We start from the raw sequence: 21,756 nt of genomic DNA, 5'->3' as shown, positions 1-21,756 counted from the left end.
GATATAATTTTAATTTTAAAAAGGATGCAAATTATACCCTATAATTATGCGATGTAAAAATCATATATGTAAATGCATAAAATTTAAAGAGAACATGGAAAAGTGAAATCTAGAAGGTACAAATTTGTAGTAATTAAAAATATATTTTATTCATTTTGTTATCTTTATCAAATGTTTCACAAGTACTCCCACACTATTGTTTATATAATGGATTCAAAATTCTAGTTAAAAGAGCCATGGAGAACAATGATTCCCCACTCAATGGATTTGCTCTTGACTGAAATCTTACTAGTTAGGTGTTCTCATCTGACTGAACCTTATCCTATCTTAAATTGATAATCCTCAAATTACCACTTTTGTGATTTCTGTATTAAATTGATATTGTAAATGACGTACTACATCTTAAACAAATAGATCCTAAAATTGAGTAAATGATGTAATTAGCCAGAACTTATTTCCGAGACATTGCAGTGGAATGTGGATTTTAAATTTAAAAACATTTGATATCTTGATTGCTGGAATTTGGGGTGGGGGGTAGTATCTGTGCCTTCGTTGCTGGAAAGCAGATTATGGACTAAGTCCAGTAGTTCTCTAACAGGGCTCGATGTTGTCCGCCAGGGGAATTTTGGCAATAGTTAGAAACCTTGTGGCAACTTGGGGGAAGGACTTGTGCTGCTGACATCGGGTGGGTAGAGGCCAGGGATGTGGCTAAACATCTTACAACATACAAGACAACTACAGGACAGCTCCCACAACTAAGAATGACCTGGCCCAAAATGCTCTTAGTACCCAGGTTGAGAAATCTTAGAATAGGCAGTGGGAGGAATGCAAGCTTGACAGTAAAGAAAACCAACTTTTAATTTTATTTTCACTGCTAAAATGTTGACCTTAAGCTAGCCACTACATTTTATCCCTCAATTTATTTATTAGCAAAACGAAGGTAAATAATATTTATCGTACCTCAGGGGATGGTTCTGAGAGTAAAATGGAGATAATGGGGTAGTGCTTTAAGAAATTAAAGTGTACCATATAAATACTATCATTATATATATTTCAAAAATCTCTTTAAGTTGGTTACCACAAAAAAATAATGAAGGTAGAAACAACTATTCAATAGCTTATGAGTAACCGCTTCCGACATTTTTAATTTGCCGTGTTTCCCTGGAGAATATTAATGAAAACCATAACAAAATAATGCCACTTCACTGATATTTTCCAAATAAAATAATCTAGTTTCCTTAATCAATTGTCTTCCCCCATCCTGTGCTTTGAATTTCTCTACTGTCATTGGGTTCTTGCCATTAGCTACAGATATGCCCAGGATCCTTTGGGGGGCCATCTAGGTTCCACTTCAGGGTATACCACTTTCCCTCTAGCCATTTATTATTTGTTACTACCAATTTCTCACCTCCATTTCACTCCAATGCCAACTGGTATATAACCCATTCATTTCTTCATTGTAACTGCTCAGATTAACTTCAACTTCCCTTATGGAGTTCCAGTTGCTAAAGAGAATGCATAGAAACAATGACATCTGGGTAGCAGAAGCACACTCAATGCATACATCTTGGTTTTAATACCAACTTCCAATAAGAGGACCCAGGATTCCTCAGAGAAACAGCTGATTCTAGGACTGGGACACAAAACATGCAAGATGGGCCTGGGGCATTTTATAGTCCTAGAAAGAAAGGAAGTGATAAACAGACAAACACACATACACACACACACTGAGTGATGGAGGTATGTTGAAGGAATATAGGGGCCAACTAAAAGGGCTCCCAATGGCCAACGCCAGAACAATTCAAGTAACAAAATGAATAAAGTAGTATTGGATTATAATCCAAAGTATAAAATGAATACCAATGATCCTATGCTGATATAAATACATCACTGAATTAAAAAATGGAGGAGAATAGACAATTCTGTGCAGCATATGTGTAAATAATTTAGACAGATACTTCACCTCAGGGAGATAGAGCATGACGCCCGACTCCTTAAGTGGGGACTGAGTTGGGTGACTTTCATCCAAAGAGGACAGTATGGAAAGGGAAGAAAAAGAGTGACTTTCCAGTGAAGAAAATTGACAAATACTACCTCAGCCAGATGATCAATATTAATATCAACAGTCATAAATCATGTTTATGGTATGTGCCTTTGATTTGATGTGATGAAAATGGCACTTTACCTCTTCCCAAAACCCCTTAACCCAATCTAAACCATGAGAACAATATCAACAGATCTCCGTTGAGGGACATTTTACAAAATACCTAATCAGTACTCCTCAAAGCTATCAAGATCATTAAAACAAAATAAGTCTGGAAAACAGTCATAGCCGAGAGGAGTCCAAGGAAGTATGACAAGTAAACGCAATATGGTAATCTGGAACAGAACAAGGACATTAGGTAAGTACTAAGGAAATCAGAATGAAGGATGGACTTGAGCCAACAATGTAGTACTGTTGGTTCATTAACTGCAAAAAGACGCCATACTAACGAAAGGGGTTAATAATAGGGGAAATTGGGTGTGGGTACACGGGAACAGTTCTGTACCAGCTTCACAGCTCTTCTGTAAGCTTCAATATTCTGAAATACAGTTTAAACTTAAAAATAATGTTTTTTTAAAATTATTCTCAGAGATTAGTCAGTGCAATCTTCTTTGCTGGACTACCTACCCAGAAATTACAGACAGGAGATGAGGCCCATATTCATTACTATTTAGACTGTGGCTCCATCTATTTCCCATTACTAGTTAGTCATGGTATAACTAATGTTTACTTGGCAGCCTCTCTATGTATAGTAGCCTACACATCAATTAAGAACTAGAGATACTTGATTTTTTTAAAAAGAGCAATATTGAAGGGAAATAAGCCTCATGCTTCTTTAAAGGAACAGAACTTACTGGGGTGGGCTGCAATGGGGTAGCTCTGACTGTGGTAGCGGGGCTAGGGGAGCAGGCATCTTGTCTACGATAGAAGGCCATTCTGGGAGGTAATAATACAGTAACGTTCCCAAAACGGGGAAGTAGAAAACAAGAGGTCATCTAGTACATTGGTCTGTCTCAGAAGGGCCCAGTGTGGAGCACTATGGTTTGAAGCGGCAGAGAACAGGATCCCAGAGTAGTTGCTATTGCAGATACGAACAGGCAGCTGCCGTTCAATGAATCAGGACAATGGTTCAGAAACCACTGAATGAGGTGGGATATTGGGGCTGTGCCTCTGACTTCCGTCTCCTTTACCCCTGCCCTGTTTCTGAAGAAACATGTAAAGCAAACCTTAGTCCTGAAATGTGTTTAGTAGGCTTGTTATCAAAATGGGCATGAAAACGTGAGAATCAAGATAAGACTTTGATTCCCAGTGGAAATACAAGATTAGGATCAGATACTGGGAATGAAGCAGAAGCTCGGGTTTATTTAACAAACACTTGTAGAACACTTATGTGTCAGACTATTCTAAAGCACTTTGAAAGTATTAATTGATTATATTTTTAAAAGAGAAGATAACTTTTCATTACCACTTTATTCTCAAAGTCCAGGGCAGAACATGGTTCATAATAGGCCCTTAGTAAATGTTTTTCATAAAGAAGTAAAGAAAGAAGGAGGGACGGAAAGGAACAAAAGGAAGGAAGGAGGGGGAGGAAAAGGGGGAGAGAGAGGAGGGAGAAGAAGGGATAGAAGGGAAGGGAGGTGGAGGGAGAGAAGGGAAAGGGAGAGAAAGGAAGGGATAGATTACTACCCCTATAACTCGGGGTTGAATATAGTGAAATATCTGTTGTCCAGATCAGGATTGGTTCTAGGGAATGAGATAGAGCAGAGAATGGAGCTGGTGAGGGGATTAAGAAGGCTATGGAATCTTTGAGGAGGGAAGGAGAAGACAGCAACGACAAAATGGCTAACATTTATTGATCACTCGCTATATGCCAGAAACACACGTGTGATCCTTACGAATCACTTTTATTATTGATATTATTATCGCCCATTTTACATATAAGGAAAGTAACACATATTTAATAATTTACTCTAAGTAACACAGATACTAAGGTACAACGATGAAACCCAAACCCTAGTTAGAGTCTCTGCTCTCGGCACTGTGTAAAATCCAGGCCAGGAGCAGGCAGACCCTGACAAAGTGGATCAAAAAGTGGGCCCAGTTCTGAAGCAAAGTGGTACCTGTTTGAAGCAACCATGTCCACTTCTAAGTGTAAGAAACATGTTCTTCAAAGTCAATATCGTCAGCATTTGTGAAAAGGAGTCACAGTAGTGTAAAGAGACACGGCACATGGAAGGGAGGTGTTGGAGGGTAGAGAGGATAAGATAAAAGGCCTTGGCATTTACATCCTCTATATAATATCTGCTTTAAAATCCTGCTGATGACTCTGAAAGACCAAGGGTATTAAATAAACCCTGTGATGTAAGTGAGATAGATACAACAGCAAGTAAAATAGCGTTATTTAAAAAGTCAGTTTATATGGCAGGAATTTTGAGAGCCATTCAAACAATTCACACTTGTATGCAAATTATTCTTTAGTCAAAAAAATATATATATATTTTTGTCCTCAAGTAATACATGCACCTGAAAGGGGGAAACATTTTAATAGTAAAATGCTAAGGGAGCTCGAAATGTCAGATAGTATAAAGTCTCCTTTAGCCCTGAACCAAAAGCATCCTCATTTTTAGGAACTTTATTCAGAGCATTCCATCTAGGTCTCCAGATGAGTTAATGGCAACAGAATCATGAAGCTCAGGAAACGGGCTGTGCTCTGACTTCTTGTAACCTTGTTCTCGAACTTCAGCTCTTCTTCCATCTCTGTTCAGTCCCAGAGCTGGGTCATTAGCCTCACTCTTTTGAACTTAGTGTAAAAATTGTGCTATCTCGGAATCTGGTCTCAGACCAGATATGTCAAATGAGTTTCCAATCAAATCCAGCCCAATAGATCAGTAATTGTTGCCTTTGTTCTTCGGTGACGAGTGTGAAGCAATATCCAGGCGCAGCAGGACAGAATCCAGTGATCAATGAGCCCCGTAGGCAGGGACGCTGAGGGGACAACTGTGGGACTGTGTGCTGTATTTGGCCTCTATGTCCCGTGGGGCTTCCATTTCTAGCACAGCCTAGATAGGACTCACGTGTGAGATTCTCATTCACCTACACTGGAAACAATGAATAAGTTAACCAACCCTCTGGCAGCCCTAAAAACCTGCTCTTCCATGCAGAGACTGGGAGTTCTTGTCACAGCTGTTGTGTGACCCCGACCCCCGCCTCCCCACGCTGCCAACTCAGTCCCAGTTGCTTTTCTCCGTGACATTAAGTCTACTCCAAGATCTACCAAGTGTCCTGGGCATTGGCCTGAAAACTCGCTTGGCTCTTGCTACTCTTGCCCTAAACATATAGGTTAAGAAACCTTTAAAGGTAGCTTTACGATAAATCACTCTTGGTCCATTTTGCCAAACTTTACCTTCCACTGTCCGTTGCTCCTCCCCCAACCAATTTTTCATGGCAGACATTGCTAATCCATCACCGAATCAGCTTCAGAATCAGGCTTAACTTGGCAACCCAGAGTGGGATAGGGAGGGCACCGTCTACTCAGGGCTAGGAATCAAGTGCATCTATGCCCCTGACCACCAAGAGGAGCAAGGATCTATGAGACGTGGGATTCACTCTGATGACATTACATCTACTACGGGACAGGAAAATTAATTCTAGAGATGGACGTCTCAAAGCCTGGATATCCTGAGCCATAGCCAGGACTGACCTCAGACAAAATTACCAAGGAGACTAAAATTCAAATGTCTTTTCACATGTCCACCTTTCAGTTTCTTCACAATCCAGACTGCCTAGAATCCCTCACCAGTTCCTCCCCGTGATTTTTTTTTTCTTTGAACGACTTCCTCCACCTCAAAACTTAGTAGTTCATTCACTAAGCTCTTAGCCTGAGTGCTTTTTAGGTATTTAAGAAATGCTGGCTGGCTGACTGGGGTGGGGACAGGGAAGGGTCAAGGAAAAAATGCCCATTAGATACAAGGGGTTCTTCCCAATAGGTAATGAATGATACTGAACCGTGTGAAGTTTTGTACAGCAGTACAGGGCAGATGTGACTGCTTGGATCAATCTTACATGCAAAATGGGTATGAAATAGTTAAACAGCAAATCCCAGCTAGGTGGCACTGTGTTTTAAGTAAATAATTTTTAACCCAACTGCAATAAGCCTGCTGGGACGTTTGCTACACTGATAATGGCTTCCAAATAGCAAGGGGCAATTATTCAAGCTATAGGGCCTCCTAAAAACAAACAGAGCTTTATGGGCATAAGGTTGCCAGATTTAGCAAACTAAAATACAGATGTCCAGCTAGCTGGGAATGTCAGACGGACGATGGATACATTTTAGTCTAAGAATGCCCTATGTCATATTTGGGACATATTTACAGAAAAAAAATTATTTATTATTTATTTGAAATTTAAAGTTAACTGTGCATCTCGTATTTTATCTGGCAACTCTATAGGGACACCTCTTGTCTATCTGGCATAACATTAGGCATTACACACACATTTTTCTATCTCTTATACCCTTATTCAGCTCCCCAGCCCTTTACTCTCCAACCCCTAAGTTTCTCTGGAAACCTCCAGCCTGCATTTCCTATGTGCGAACAGTCAGTTACTCTATCACACTGTCTTCTCTCTTTCCTTCTCTCCCCCCCCCCCCCTGTCTCCCTCTTTCTCTCTCTCTTCATTGCTTTTTTCTTTTGCCAGGATAGTCTGGCCGCAACATCAGGGCAGTAATACTGATACCCCACTCTTGTCCAGGGCCACCACATCTCCTGGGTCCCACCCTGGTCCTTAAGTGGCTCTGGCATCAACCCCTGTCAGGTGAGTGCCTCCAGGTGCTACAGCAGCCTCTGCTGAGGCGTGTCACATCCACCAGGAACCATCTCGTCCACCTGACTTGGCTCCTTCTCTGGGGAGTGCCATCTAGTGCCCAGTGTATTGTCACTTAAGTCAAAGCATCGAAGCCAGCCATGGTCTCTGCAGAAATACACAGAAGGACTCTCCAGACCTGTAGATCTCTGCTTTCTCACAGTGCCCCCCAAAACTGTTGCTCGTGTTCTAATATCTTAAAGGGTTGTGAGTGGAAGTAAATAGCACTTTTAAGTTGCCCCACCACCATCATTCCGCACGCTTCACAGTAGTCAGAAATGAGTTAGATATGGGACTGAAACTGGCTGACTCCCACTCTGTGCTCAGACATCTCTCCCCTCTCACATGCAGGAGGTATCCGTTACTGGGTGAAGCACGTGTACTTCTTCCTTCCCCCAGAATGAATTTGCTCCCAGAAAGTTCCACAATTAATCGCGCAGAAATGTGGACTATTTCTAGAGGTGACTATTTCGTCCTTGATTATATTTAATCCTCATACAACCCAGCGAGAGAGCTGGTATGTCCCTCATTTTACAATAGGAAACCTGAGATCAGAAGGAACTTACAGATGTGAGAAATGCACCTCCGTCATAATCACCTGCCGCTCTCTTCCGCTTTCACTCTGCTTTTAGAACATATCAAGGTCCTTCTTGCCTTTATATTTGCTGTTTGCATTGTCCAGAAAATAACGAACCCCAGGCTGATTCCTTAACGTTCAGTTTCGGTGCAGTGTCACCCTCCCAGGAGGCCTTCCGTGACCTGACTTTTTATAGCCACTTTTCAGCCATTATTCACTCTCCCTCCTCATCACCCTTGGATGCTTCAAAGCTCTTACCAATATCCATATTTATTTATTTTGTTTATTTTTATTATTTATCTGTTATTTTTCTTCTCCACTAGAATTTAAGCTCCAAGAAAGGAAGAACCTCAAACCTGTTTTATCTCCAGGAACTAAATAAACATTTGGTGAAAGAATAATCTAAAAACCCCACGCCTTAGATGGTACCCCCAAATTAAAGCCAGTAATAATTATAAAATCCCATTCTTCTTAGATATTTTATAAATGCAAACACGTAAATACACACACACATGCAAATTTTACAGAAGACATTGAGCAGACCCAGCGATCTGGTGATATAGTCCAATGTTGAAGAGAAAGGAAGGGACAATGGGAAAGGTGGCTCTTTTGGCCCCTGATAAAATTTGGTCACTTGATAATTTTGCCTTAAATAGGTCCTCATCAGAAAATCTAATCTAATGCAATTGAGAGCCTCCTTTCTACATGAAAGACTTCATGCTGAAGACATTTCTAGAAACATTTCATTGTACTTTTCACAATAAATAATCCCAACTCCTTTAGCTTTCCCTTAGGGGTCCTATTGCTTTTCCTTTATTAGATCCAGATATGAAAAACTCTGGCACTTGTGACTTTACTTGCAACTTAAATCAAGTACTGAAAACTCAAATGCCTGCAAGGCCAGGAAGATAATATAAATGAATGATCCTTTGGTCTTTATGTCAACATGTTTACATTGTATAAATAAGGGGTGCATGACTAGAGAAAGGGCTGGTGGCTGCAATGTGCAGCTCCTGTCAGTGACTGCCATTGACCTTGAGTCACTGGATCTTCCGATATTTCAAGAGAAGACAGAAATCTGGATTTTTATGAGAAAACTTCTAATTTGGGGTTTATAAACCACTTTAAGCTATATATGTACGTCTGTGTATCCAATGCTAGGAGTTGGTCTGTGACTCTAAGATAATGATTCTCTGGTTGTTTTTCTCAAGACACATGCAGCCTTTGGCTCTCTAAGACCTTTGGCCATCTATGTTAGGACACATTATTCTACCAGACTGTGGGGGAAGCTACGTGTCATGTGGCGCCCTCTATTAATAATGATTACGGTCCTTTCTCCGAGCTCCTGCCTAGGGCAGTCCTGGCTATCGACAGTACTGAATAATATTAGAATAACCTTGCCTTTTTCTGGGTTATACATTCACTTTTTTTTATATTGGGGTTTTTTGTGTTTATTCTTTCTTATAGACCTCCCTGCTTCTTTGTAGCTTATTGAGCCACCAATATAGCTCAGTCATATCATCAAATAATGATCCTCAATAACCTAATGGACGGAATGTTTTTGGTTTTTTTTTTTTTCCTTCAGGGTTCTCCTTAACTAGTAATCTAGTAATCCTTAACTAGTAATCTAGTGTATTATGTTTACTTTGGCCCATGCAGTGTGCTTGAACAGCATGCTATATATTCAATACCCGAACTATGGATTATATAGTCCAGAAAAAAATATATTTTTTATATATATATATATATATATATATATATATATATATATATATATATATATATATTATCCAGCTCTTCCCTTCCACCAAATCAATTCTTGTTAGTTTAATTCCTCTTCTTCCATTACAGTAGGCTTTCAATTACTTCCCGACTTCAAGTTTCATGCCCATTTTTCCAATCATTCACACTGCTGCGCAAATAAATATTCTGAGACTGGGGTTTTACCATAATCAGATAAATATTCATACCTAATTATCTATCTTTCGGTGTTCTCCCAAACAACCTAATATTTAGTCTCAGTTCTTCAAAGACCACTTGCTTTCAACCCTCTCTGGCTTTGCCAGACCCCTTGCACCTTTCAGACTCGGATCAAACATCTACTGATTTCATGCAAAACAAACTGAATATAATACTTCATGAGAGTCAGAATGATATCTGTGGTCAGGCAACCAAGGGAAACAAACTAGCCTGTAAAGAAACTAAGGGAAGCTCTATGTTATAACCAACTTAGCTACTCAGCCCTCTGGCCATACACTGCGCTGGAGACCGCTCCGCATAGTAAGCTTGTGAAAAATGCCCTTAGCCAAGTACTCAGGTGAGAAAGAGAGAGAAAGGAAAAGGAAGAGAGAAAATAAAATTCACCACTCTATAGGAAAAAAAAAAAGATGGAAAAAACACAAGCCTACCATTTTATTCAAAAATTATATCTTCAAGGAGAGCATAAAATAGCTGATATGAATCTGATCTTCCTTCAGTCATCATCCATCTCCCCTCCCGGTGTGAGCACTAAGTGGGATCCAGTGCTTAAAGATGTCAGTTTTCTTACAGCAGCCAACTTCCTCATCTGGTCTCAAAGAGGTCGGGTTTCCTGAAAGGTGGTATGTACATCTCCATTCTAAGGAGTCTTCAATGATAATTTGGAAGATAAGAGGTTGTTGTTTTACAAGCCAACTTTTATTTTTTAAGATTTTACTTATTCATTTGATATATATATAGAGAGAGAGCAAGAGAACACAAGCACGGGGAGCAGCAGAGGGAGCGGGAGAAGCAGGCTCCCCACTGAGCAGGGAGCCCGATGCGGGGCTCCATCCCAGGACCCTGGGATCATGACCTGAGCTGAAGTCAGACGCTTAACTGACTGAGCAGGCACCCCATTCCATGCCAGCTTCGGAACTTACCTTCTATACACACACACACACACACACACACACACACACACACACACACACACTACCACCATCAACATTTAAAATGTGATTCACTGTATTAATTACTCATAATTTCTGCAGCACATATTTTCTTTTTTTAAAAGATTTTATTTATTTATGTGCTTATTTATTTGAGAGAGAGAAATCGTGAGAGAGAGAAAGCATGAGCAAGGGGAAGAGGGAGAAGCAAACTCCCTGCTGAGAAGGGCGTCCAATGGGGGGTTCCATCCCAGGCCCCTGGGATCATGACGTGAGCGGAAGGTAGCGGCTTACCCCACGGAGCCACCCAGGCGCCCCCTACGGCACATCTTTTGGAGACTGAAAAAAAGTATGCCATTTAAAATATTTTTCCTTAGGGAAAAAATTAAAACTCTATTGAAAATGTTTGAAAATAACGATATCATGATTCAGTTCATGATCGAGGAGTTAGTATTAGATTTATCGTCATGAAATACAAAATTATGAAACCGGGGAAAACAATTCTTAAAAACTGATTTCAGACCCTGAAACATGGACAGTACAAGGCTGTGATCCTTGAAAGAAGGCTCATGAGGCCAATTTCCCATTCTTGCTGGCTTTCTGTCTGGGAGAGATTTCCAAGTCATTTCTCAGAAAATTGAAGAAGTAAAAAAGAGCTGTATGACTGAATGGAGGAAAAAGTTAAGTGTGTAAAAGAAATGGGTATTAGGCTTCGGGGATTCTAAGGCGTCGGTAATTGTTAGGGCGGGGCCCTGGAGAGAGGAAAGCACTGAGAGGAAGCCTGAGAAATTAGCATAGCTTCCCCTGGAGTCGTTGGCCGGCTTCTAAGTTGTGCCTGTGCAGGGCAGGAGTCTGTGAGGATAAGCAGAGAACAGCTGCTGGGGGACTGAGAGGTGAACAGAGATTTCAGAGCCTCCGAGTGCGGGGGAAACATTGGCATGCCCTCCCAGCCAGATGGAGAGATGCTGATGAATAACTTGAGCGTGCGGTTGAGAACTCAGAAAGCCTAAGCCTGAGCATTTAGGCCCGTAGCCTAAGATCCTTCCGCTGAGAACGTGCTAGGACTAACAGCAAATGAGAACAAAGTAACCTGCCACGAATTTAACTGTCTATCGGGACAAAACCCCTCTTTACAGGAAAATGACATCATCCAGAAGCTCTATGAGATATCATTTATAATGTCCAGTGTACAGTTAAGCTACCAGATATGCAAAAAGCAAGATGACTCATGACACCCATGTCCACAGGAAGTTGGCCAATAAAAGATTTCATAAATGGTTCAAATATTGAAATAAGCAGTGAAGGACTTATAAGGACTATTATAAATATGTTAAAGAATTTAATAGAAGATATGGGCAACAGGTATGAACAAATAGAGAATTTCAGCAAAAAGTTGAAACTCCAAAAGAGGACTGAGTGGAAATTTTAGAACTGAAGAGAAAGTCTCTCCAAAACAAAGAATTTATTGGAATATTTAATGGAGTTGAGAAGGCAGAAGAAGTGTGAGTAATCCCAAAATCAGTGATCTCAATCTGTAGAAACTTTCTAACTCACCTCCAGAGAGGAAATATAAAAGACTGAAAACTGCTGGCCACAGTTTCCACATATGTGGGCTAATGTCAAATAGTTTAACGTAAATAAATGCAACTAGAGTCCAGATGGAGTAGAGACAGAAAATGGAACAGAATAGAAAATATATGAAAAGATAGAGGCCGGGGTGCCTGGGTGGCTCAGTCATTAAGCGCCTGCCTTCCGCTCCGGTCATGATCCCTGGGTCCTGGGATCGAGCCCCGCTAGGAAGACCACACTGGGGCACATCAAGGTGAAACCGAAGATGCGGCCGACTCTTCATTTCGGCTCAGGTCATGATCTCAGGGTGGTGGGATCAGCCCCACATGGGGCTCTATTCTGGGCATGGAGCTTGCTTAGGATTCGCTCTCTCCCTCTCCCTCTGCCCCTCCCACCCTGCTCCCTCTCTGTCCCTCTCTCCCTCTAAAACAACAACAAACAACAACAAGGACGACAAAAACAAAGTGAAACTGAAGCATACCAAAGACAAAGAAAAAAATCTTAAAACCAGCAAGGGGCAAAAACCACATTCTATTCATGAGTACAACAATAAAAATGCTACTGTTCTTATCAGAAAGAAATGGAAACCAAAAGAGAATATAAAGACATCTTTCCTGACATGTCCAAGGACCTAGAATCATATATCCAGCAAAAATAGGTATCCAAAAATGAGGCAAAATAGAGAGCTTTCAGATAAACAAATGCTTAATGCATTTGACACCAGCAAACCCACGCCACACAAACGCAAAGGAAGTTCTAAGGTTAAAGAGAAATGTTCCTAGACGAAGGTCTGGACCTCTGGGACGTAATGAAGATCACTGAAAATGGTAAATATGAGGGCAAATACAAAAGGTTATTTTTAAATTTTTTCTTTAAAGAACAGGTAACAGATGGGATGTATACACAAAGCAAAGAGTAAAATAGTAAGCTTGAACCCAACCATATCAGTAATTACAATAAATCTAAGTAGATTCAACCACTCTATTTAAAAGACTTGCCAGATTGGAAAGAAAGACTCAACTAAATACTGTTTGTAAGGAATCTATTTTGGGTGTAAGGACACAGCTATGATTACACAAAGAGAACATGCTATAGGATTCAAAGTCAATGAGTATTAACGCAGGGAGAATTCTTAATGATAAATATCAATTCACCAGGAAGATACAATGATCTTAAATATATTTAACTGAATAACAATTTCAAAGTACCTGAAAAAAATGAGGAAAAAAGGAAAAGGAAAAAAAATAGGTAAATCCACAATCCTACTTGGAGATTTTCACATTTTTCTCCCAGTGACTAATACACGAGGCAGACAAGAAATTCAGGAAGGATATAGAAGAATGGAATAACACAACTAACTAACTTGACCTAATTGACATTTACAGTGCACTATGGCCAACAGCTGCAGAAATTACTTTCAAGTGTCCATTGTCCCGTTTATACGAACAGATCATATGCTGGGTTATAAAAATGAGTCTTAATAAATTTAAAAGATTGAGATCACACAGAGTATGTTCCTTGAACACAGTGGGAATTAAACTAAAATAAATTTGGGAAAGTAGAAAATCTCCTGACATGAAAATTTAATAACACACTTCCAAATAACTTATGGATCAAAGAATTAATTGTATTGGAAATTGTATTGGAAAATCATAAAATATTTTGAATTCACCTGACTACTGTGTAAAAATGGACAAAGGGGAGAGGGAAAGACCAGAAACAAGGAGAGCAATTAGGTGGTTATTACACGTGTCCACGTGATAGACGATGACAAGGTGTCAGTGGTAACAGAGTGGGAGAATTGGTCAGGTTCTGAATATGTTTGAAGATATAAACAATAGAAGTTGTGGATAGACAAATGAATATATGTATGTATTCATATTTATTTAGTATTAATATATTAGTATTAGTATTTTTAGTATTATTAGTATTTATTTAATGTTAAGTAAATAGAGGTAACTATGAAGAGAAAGAGAGAAGTCAAGGATTCATGTGCGATTTTAGCCTGAGTATGCAAAAAGATGGAGCTGCCATTAACTGAAATGAGGAAGACTGAAAGAGAAATGAGTTGAGAGGAAATGGCATGAGCTAAGTTTTGATCACAGACACTAGTTTTAGATGCCTATCATCAATTTTAGAGATATCCAGTAGACAGCTGGTGTCTGTTACTCAAGGGAAAGGTTGGAACTAGAACATACATTTTAAAAACATATGAAATAATTTATATCTGAAATAAATTCAATACTGTATGCTTGCATACTAAGATCACTAGTAGAGTTAAGACTTGGCCCCAAGGCACCCCAACATTAAGTGTCCAGAGAGATAAGAAAGAAAGAATCATCAAAGGAAACCAAGGGGTGGCCAGTGAGGTGGCAGGAAGACCAAGAGTGTGAAGTTCTGGAAGCCAGGTGAAAGTGTTTCAAGGAGAAAATGATCAAACTTGTTAACTTGTAGGTCAATAAGATGAGAACTGTGAATTATCTTTGATTTAGAACATGTGAGTCGGCTGGTGACTGGAAAAGACTAGCTGAGGGGGAATGGTGTGGGTGAAAACCTGACTGGTTAATTCAAGAGAAAATGGACACAGAATAAAATATGGACATAGAGTAATACAGAGTATATAGAAATGGCAAGAAGTGTGAAATTCTCTTTTGATTGCTTCATCAGGAAGATGAGGAAGGTGTTGGCGATCAGAAGTGTGAGGAGAGAAGAGGAGCTATGAGTTAGTTATTGGGGAGGATGGGGAAATGAATGGAGCAGGAAACGTGGTATTATCATTAAGCGCATTAACAGCCCATTAAAGTCATTGATTATGAACTTAAGTGAAATCAATCATCGTGGCATGTGTTCTTCTCCAGACATTTTCACCTGAGCAGGTATAGGGACCAGACAGACAGAGATTTAGGTTTAATGAGGATTGGGACTTTGCCAAGTAAATACAAGATATGTAGAGGTGTATTCAAGGAAATGATTATAATGATTGACAATGGAATCTAAAAAGGGGAGGGAGGACATGAGGATAAGTAAAAAGCTGGTAGAATCAATGAATTTTAACTATGAAGGTATTGAAAGAGTATCAGAACAAGAGTATGAATGAGCAGAAAGAGTAAGAGATGTTGTTCAGAGACCGCAGTGCTTGGATTTAAGTTTATGGAGGGATTTCACGACTGGGGCCGTCAGTGAGAATGAGTCTCTGCAGCGGTTTAGAGGGAAAAAAGTCATGGAATGACAGCAGTTAAAGAAACTGAAACTTTTGGGGTTTGGGAAAATAAACCAAGTGAATCTTGAAATCACCCACTGTTATGACAAGGGTAGTGCTGGAGAGCGTGACAGCAAGCCAGGAGCTAACATCTTCAAGGAATAAGGGGATATTGGTTGGCAGATAGATTGGTAGTTGGGCTGCATATGGGCACAGTCTGTTGGCTTAGAAAGGAAAGAGAACAGTCTAGAAGGTACAATAGGAGCACGAAGGATTCCTGCCTCACCTCTAGTGCCTGAGGTACTACAAGAGCAGGAGGGAAGAAAGATACCCTAAAGGATATCCACCCCCAGAAAGATTGTCCTCAGTGGAGAATCGGGTTTCAAATTTGTTCTTAATGACAGAACAATCCTGGTTTCTAGAAATAGCCCAGGAGAAAGTGGCTGTCACTAAAACTGCGTTTCTGGCTGCTGAAGTGTATGCTCTATCTTGACACTTCCTTTGGTGCCATAAGGAAGTGTTACTGCTGAATGTCTGGCAGACTCAACCAACCCTCAAACCACTCACAACTTTGAAGATCTCACGCCTTTTGACAAAATTAGTTTCCATGTGATGAGACAGAGGTTCGCGCGGGCGCTCTTTCTCGTCTTTTAGTGGGGAGCATAAACGAGGAGATGATGGGATACTTTAAAGTACATTTGGCTACAGTTAGAAGCAGAAGGTAGGAAAACTATAGTCAGAAAACACCAAATATAAAACTGAAGTATGCAATTTGTCAATACTCTGTAACACACTCAGTGGGATGTGGTGGATCCTGAAAGCAACCAGCGAGAGTTCTGACAGGTGAACCCTCCAAGCTGGGAAACTATCAGACAGAAAATTATATTAAAGAAGAAAAACAATCAATGGCCAAATGCTCATCTCTCTCAAAATGCTGCATACATTTAGGTTGCTTTCTTGGCAGAGGGAAACTGTTCTTACGGGTTAACTTACTAGATAATTAGACTACAGGCAGGAATCAATTCCTAACATCTGATGAATCACAGGAGTGCTTATGCGGGGGAGGAGAGTCAAAGGAGCTGTGGGAGATGTGACCACGGAGGCTGAGCTTGGAGTGCTGACAAGGAAAGACCTGAGGAATGAATGCAGACTCTAGAAGCTGAAAACACACACACACACACACACACACACACACACACACACACACACACACGGAAATTGATTCTCCAGTGAAGCCTTCAGGAGCAAAGCTCGTTGTGGTGACACCTGGCTTTCATTCTGACCTCCAGCTTGGTATGAGGATACAATGTGTTGTAACAACTTCAGGACAATTTGTTACAGAAGCAATGGGAATCTGAAAGGGTAAACTGATACTATGTATGCCACAAGGAAAGAAAAACAAAGAGGAGTCAAAACAGTGGTTGATGTCAGGACTTTATCTTACAAAAACCTCCCTGAGCCTAGTGGAAAATAAAGAGGGTCAAGACACTTTCATCATTTAAGGACGAAACACATCTGATGATGCCAAACCTTCTGCACTTTCACCCAAAATGCAAATGAAAGAAATTGTGTTTCCAGCATGAATTCCATAAATATTTGTTGGCCATGCTATAGAGCAAAATTAACAAAGAGCAGTTTTGGCAATAAAGTATATTTGGGGATCTTTGGGTACTTGTTCTTTCCATAAGTGAATTTTATGCAATCTGACTAATGGCACTGATTATCTTTCTTTCTTTCTTTCTTTCTTTCTTTCTTTCTTTCTTTCTTTCTTTCTTTCTTTCTTTCTTTCGGAGTACTTATATGGCCTTCCACAAAATGTTTTGCATACATGTCTCGGGTGATCATCCCCACATTCTTAGGAAGTGACTGAGACTTTTACTGTTGTTTTTTTTACATTTATTCATGAAAAGCCAAAGTTTCAAGCAAGGTTGACTTCTCAAATGTCATCCAGCTATGAAAGACAGAGCAACAACAGATAATCCCTCATTTAATTATAAACACTGTATAGCCACATGCCTCTTCATTTTACACTGTGCTTTTCTAGTGTAAATTTAAAAAAAGACGAAGTGCTCTTAGCAAAATACCTGGATAAAATGTTTATCATTCTAACTTTCTCTTTTGACAAATATATATGTTCCAGGCACCAGGTCTACCACTGTGAGGAAGATGAAATCCCTGTCTTTAAGAAGTTCATTGTGTAGTAGAAGAGATAAGCTGGTAGATTGGTATTTGCCCTTAGGCTTGGTGGGGGCCATGATAGGGGTAAGGAGCAGAGAGCAAGGCACACTAAGATGGGACTGGGGACACCAGGGAGGGTTTCTCAAAAGTGATAACTCGAATTTGTCAAGTTGAGAAAATTAGCCCAGCAAATGGGAGATGGGGGTGCGGGAAGATGTTCCAGGAAGAATAAATAAAGAGGGGCTGAGAATGAGTTTCCAAGAATGTTTCAATACAGCAGAACTGCCTTCTCTCCCCACATTGGGTAACACACTTACTATTCAACAAAGGCCACTATCCAGATACCAGTGACACAGCGCTGAGTCTGCTTGTCCATCCAGGAGGCCATCTGCGTAGAAATAATACTTCTTTCTTTCCTTATTTTTCTTAAGAAATTAGTAAAACTGTTTGATATCAAAATGTTAATTTGTGCACTGCATATCTAAAATGGCTGTTTCCTGACTCCTTCGAGGACAATTCCTAAAACACACTTATCTTTTCAGTCTTTGTATCATTCTTGTTAGCTCCTTCTTGTCCATGAGGATATCCTTCCCTGAATCTTGCCAGTTTCCCTGCCCTGGAAAGAACAGATGTGGTAAGACCATCTTAAAGTGTCATTACTACACCACTTGGCAAGTTGCTTAACTCCAGAAGAATCAGGCCTAGACTGTATAAGGCATTTTAACAGCTTTGGAATGCAAAATTAATGCAAAGCAATGTTACGTTACATAACAGTTAATTGGCCTACCATGTTGTATGTTACATCATTTAACAAACAGCCCAGATGAATTCACTAAGGGTCATGCTGAGGACCTAAGAAAAGAAAAACTCAATAGGTTTTCTAACATCCCAAATTTACCCCTAGATGGTATAAGTTTATTTGTTAAATATAGCCAAAGAATTTATTTATTGTATAGGGTTTGGAAAATGGGAGACACCCCGTTAGCTGTTTAAAATATGGGATTAAAATGTTAAAATAATTTATCAAGAAAATTCATAAGGAGTCCAGTGGGGTGCAGTACGCAACACTTTGGAGGAGGCGGTGCGGTGAGACAGCCTGCCATTCGAGCAGAACCTTATCCGCCCATTCATTGCCTACTCCCCCCCCCCCCACCTACAACACTGCCTGGCACCCAGTAGATGCGTAGTCATTTTATATTCATTAAGTGAACGCATGAATACCTGTTACAGTTTGAATTATTGTCCTCCCACCCAAATCCATATATTGAAGTCCTAACCCCAAGTACCTCGAGTGTGACCTTATTTGGTGACAGGCTCTTTGGAAAGGTAATCAAGTTATAATGAGGTCATCAGGGTAGGCTCTAATCCAATGGGACAGGAATCTTGATTTTAAAAAAGGGGGATAAATTAGGAGGAAAGATAAACACACAAGGGAATACCACGTATTGATGAAGGTGGAGATGAAGGTGATGTTTCTACGAGCGGAGGAAGAGTGAAAATTGCCAGCCAAGCACCAGAAGATGGGCAAGAGGCTCAGAACAGACTTTCTCCGAGCCCTCAGAGGAAAGAAACCCTGCTGACATCTTCACCTCAGATTTTATAGCCTCCAGAACGGAGAGACAATAGATTTCTGTTGTTTAAGCCACCCCGTTGTCTAAGCCCTAACAAACTAATATGGCATCTTTCTAGTTAAGTCTTGAATATCCAAGTTACAGGCTGTCTTGATTTTAATGTTCCACTCAGACTTGTGTGAGTTCTTCGGTTGTGTTTATGTCAGCATTGGACACCTAACGACTCTGTAAATAGTCAATAAACCTACGAGCTTTGTGTTCACATATCATAAAACTGCTCACGGTGCAAGTGCTCAAAAAAGTGCTTAAGTGTACACAAGCTATAAAAGTCTTGTCTCTTCTGTTAGGGAGCTCCTGCATCGGCTTGAAGATTAACTGCGATGATTTTTGCAACATACAAAGATGGCGCAGAGATAGCCCTCGGTAGATGAAATTTGCAAAGATAATAGCTTAATTTAGTGTAAAAGAAATATGTGTTACACTTAGACATTATGGATTTAAACTTTTACTAACTGTACGACCTTGAGCAAGCTATACAGTCTGTCTGTGTTCTTGGGGAGGTTACATTTCTTTGTGCTCTCTTGTAACGATTTTGGGATAGGATGTAAAGATGATTGTGTTCATATATGAAAATCTCTTAGCATAGTGATGACCACGTAGCAAGAACTCAGTAAAAGATAGTTTTATTGTTACCCATTGAACACAAAAACACTGTGCTAGACACTGCATAGGAGTTGGGAATATAAGAAGTTTCAAAAGTGAACAAGTCAGGTTTACTCCTTAGTAAATTCAAAAAAGCATATGAAATTACCATAGTTAGAAAATGCCAGCTGCTGGAACAAATAAACCACGGAATTTCCCTGGCTTACCTCCACAGAGGTTTCTTTCTTACTCATGCAAAAGTCCAAGGTGGCTGTTCCTGTTTGGCAGGTGTGTCTCTCCTGTAAGCAACTAGACTCCGTCTGCCTGGGACTCTGGATTCCCTTAGGACCTCATTGTCATCTGCCTCCAGCCAGCAGAAAGGAAAAGGGAGAGAGTATGAGAGAGATTAGAGAAGCATAACTACTTTTCAAAAACCGGGTCCAAAAGGGACCATCCCACTTCGGCTCATGTCTCATTGATGAAAATCATTTGACCTGGATGCAAAAAGTCTGGAAAACATAGTTTCTGGCCCAGAAGAACTGCCAGCAATAACTCATACCATGAAAGTGGGAGATGTAGCTTTATCTGTCACAGAGAGATATCTATATACAGTGACAAAATGGAGTGAGCCCAGGATGAGGAAGAAGTATATGGTCTGGGTGTGAAACCAGCCATTCTCAAGGCTCTACGTTAGAACTCTGGAGTTCTGAGTACTTGTAAACCCACTGTCTGCCATATAACAAACAGTAGAAACTCCTCCTTGGTGGTAAAAGCAGGAGTGAGGGGAAATGCTATTAAACCCTATTTCAGGAAACTGATTAATATTCCAGGATTCCAGAGTTATATTTTAATGCAAGAATTTAAGTTTACGGTTGAAGAATTTGGACATAGTTTTATTTCCAAATAAAACTGAGGTCTGATCTTATGAGGTATGATTGAACTTTCCAATTTTGGCTATTGTGCTTAATAAAAGATCAGTAAAACAAAGGTAGCATTCAGTAGCAGCACTTAGCTTTTCAGAAGAGCTTTCCCCAAACTAGCCAGGTCGGCAGCACTCCTGTACAATGTGCTGCTGCCCAGCAAGAGCTTCCAAATCCCCATGCTGAGAGAGTCAGACATTGAGACGCAATGCATACTATAGAGATATGTAAGAAACCTTCCAGGTCGCGAATGCATTTTCAAAGAACTAATAAACCTAACCGAATGGCTGATGGCTGATCTCAGGCTGGAGAAAAAAAAAAAAAAAGCTATCCAAAGGGAAATGTGCACCGACTAGCATTAATTTATTTGTGAGCCAACTGTTCCATATTAAAGGCAGTCAACAGAAAATGCTTTCCTAGAGGACTTAAACAGGCTTGGATTCAATTTGAAAATAATTCCTTGTGTTAATTTCTTATTAAAATTATGTCCTCATAACAGAAGGGTGGAGTTTACTCTTATTTCACTAGTAAATTTTTAAAGTTGCATAATTTAACAATGTAGAGTTGTTTCTCTTTAAATATCCATAATGAGTGATGAAATCACAGTGTGACATATACTTGCTGCGGCTGAAGAGTTTCCTCACTTGTATTCTCTAAAATGCTATTTTCAATGAATAATGATTAAAAAAAAGATATCTGTAATTTTATCAGCAAATAGTAGGGCTGTGGGTCAAATGATACTGAAGGAACACATGAAATTTCTATGTGCTGCTTCTGCTTTACAGAATATTTTCCTATTTAATGGTAGGGTCTCCTTAAAATATTCAGTATTGATGGAAGTTCTAAAGCTATTTAAATATTCCACTAAAGTTCATCAAAGAAAAATATGATCACTATAATTTAGTACAAAAAGGTAGCTACTAATACATGAAAATTGGCATATCAAAAATAATGACAGTGATGCAGTTGCTTATAGGAGATAATGTTTTAGAAGTTGCATCAAATGGCTCGCTGTTCTATTTGCTAGGTCAAATGGGACAAGTCCAATTTATCTAATGCTGTTTGTCTCTTACAGCTAAAGGCTTATGTATTAAGGAAGGTATAGGTTTGGGCATTAAAGCAGGGGCCTACCTACATGGGCTAAGACAGTTAGTGAAAGTCTACCTTTTTTCCATGGCAGGAAAAAGAAGACTTCTTACCAATAGGGAAAATCTACAAGATAGTTTATAAATTACAAGGAAGAAAATTTAGGGTCTAAGAATGAATCCTCTGTCCAGCAGTAAAAGG

The 21,756-nt window shown here is 39.9% G+C and overlaps 1 protein-coding gene across 2 annotated transcripts in view; it reads right to left on the bottom strand.

Annotated features, from left to right (window-relative positions):
- SNX7 (sorting nexin 7) overlaps nucleotides 1–21,756 on the bottom strand; it is a 208,039-nt gene that overhangs the window by 31,801 nt on the left and 154,482 nt on the right. Inside the window, exons 10-11 of one of the 2 annotated variants that reach the window (XR_006780356.2) lie at nucleotides 19,777–19,909; nucleotides 16,378–17,952 (exon numbers count right to left, since the gene is read on the bottom strand). The gene's annotated coding sequence lies outside the window, so the exon portion shown is untranslated. Of the gene's footprint in view, nucleotides 1–16,377; nucleotides 17,953–19,776; nucleotides 19,910–21,756 lie in introns of those variants that run through there. The other variant, XR_015726359.1, reaches the window with a different exon arrangement.

The sequence above is a fragment of the Ursus americanus genome, chromosome 12, assembly GCF_024610735.1.
Source record: "Ursus americanus isolate L20-20 chromosome 12, mUrsAme1.1.p, whole genome shotgun sequence".
NCBI lineage: Eukaryota > Metazoa > Chordata > Mammalia > Carnivora > Ursidae > Ursus > Ursus americanus.
The sequence above is the reverse complement of the archived record's forward strand: the minus strand, read 5'-3'. Positions and strand labels throughout refer to the sequence as shown.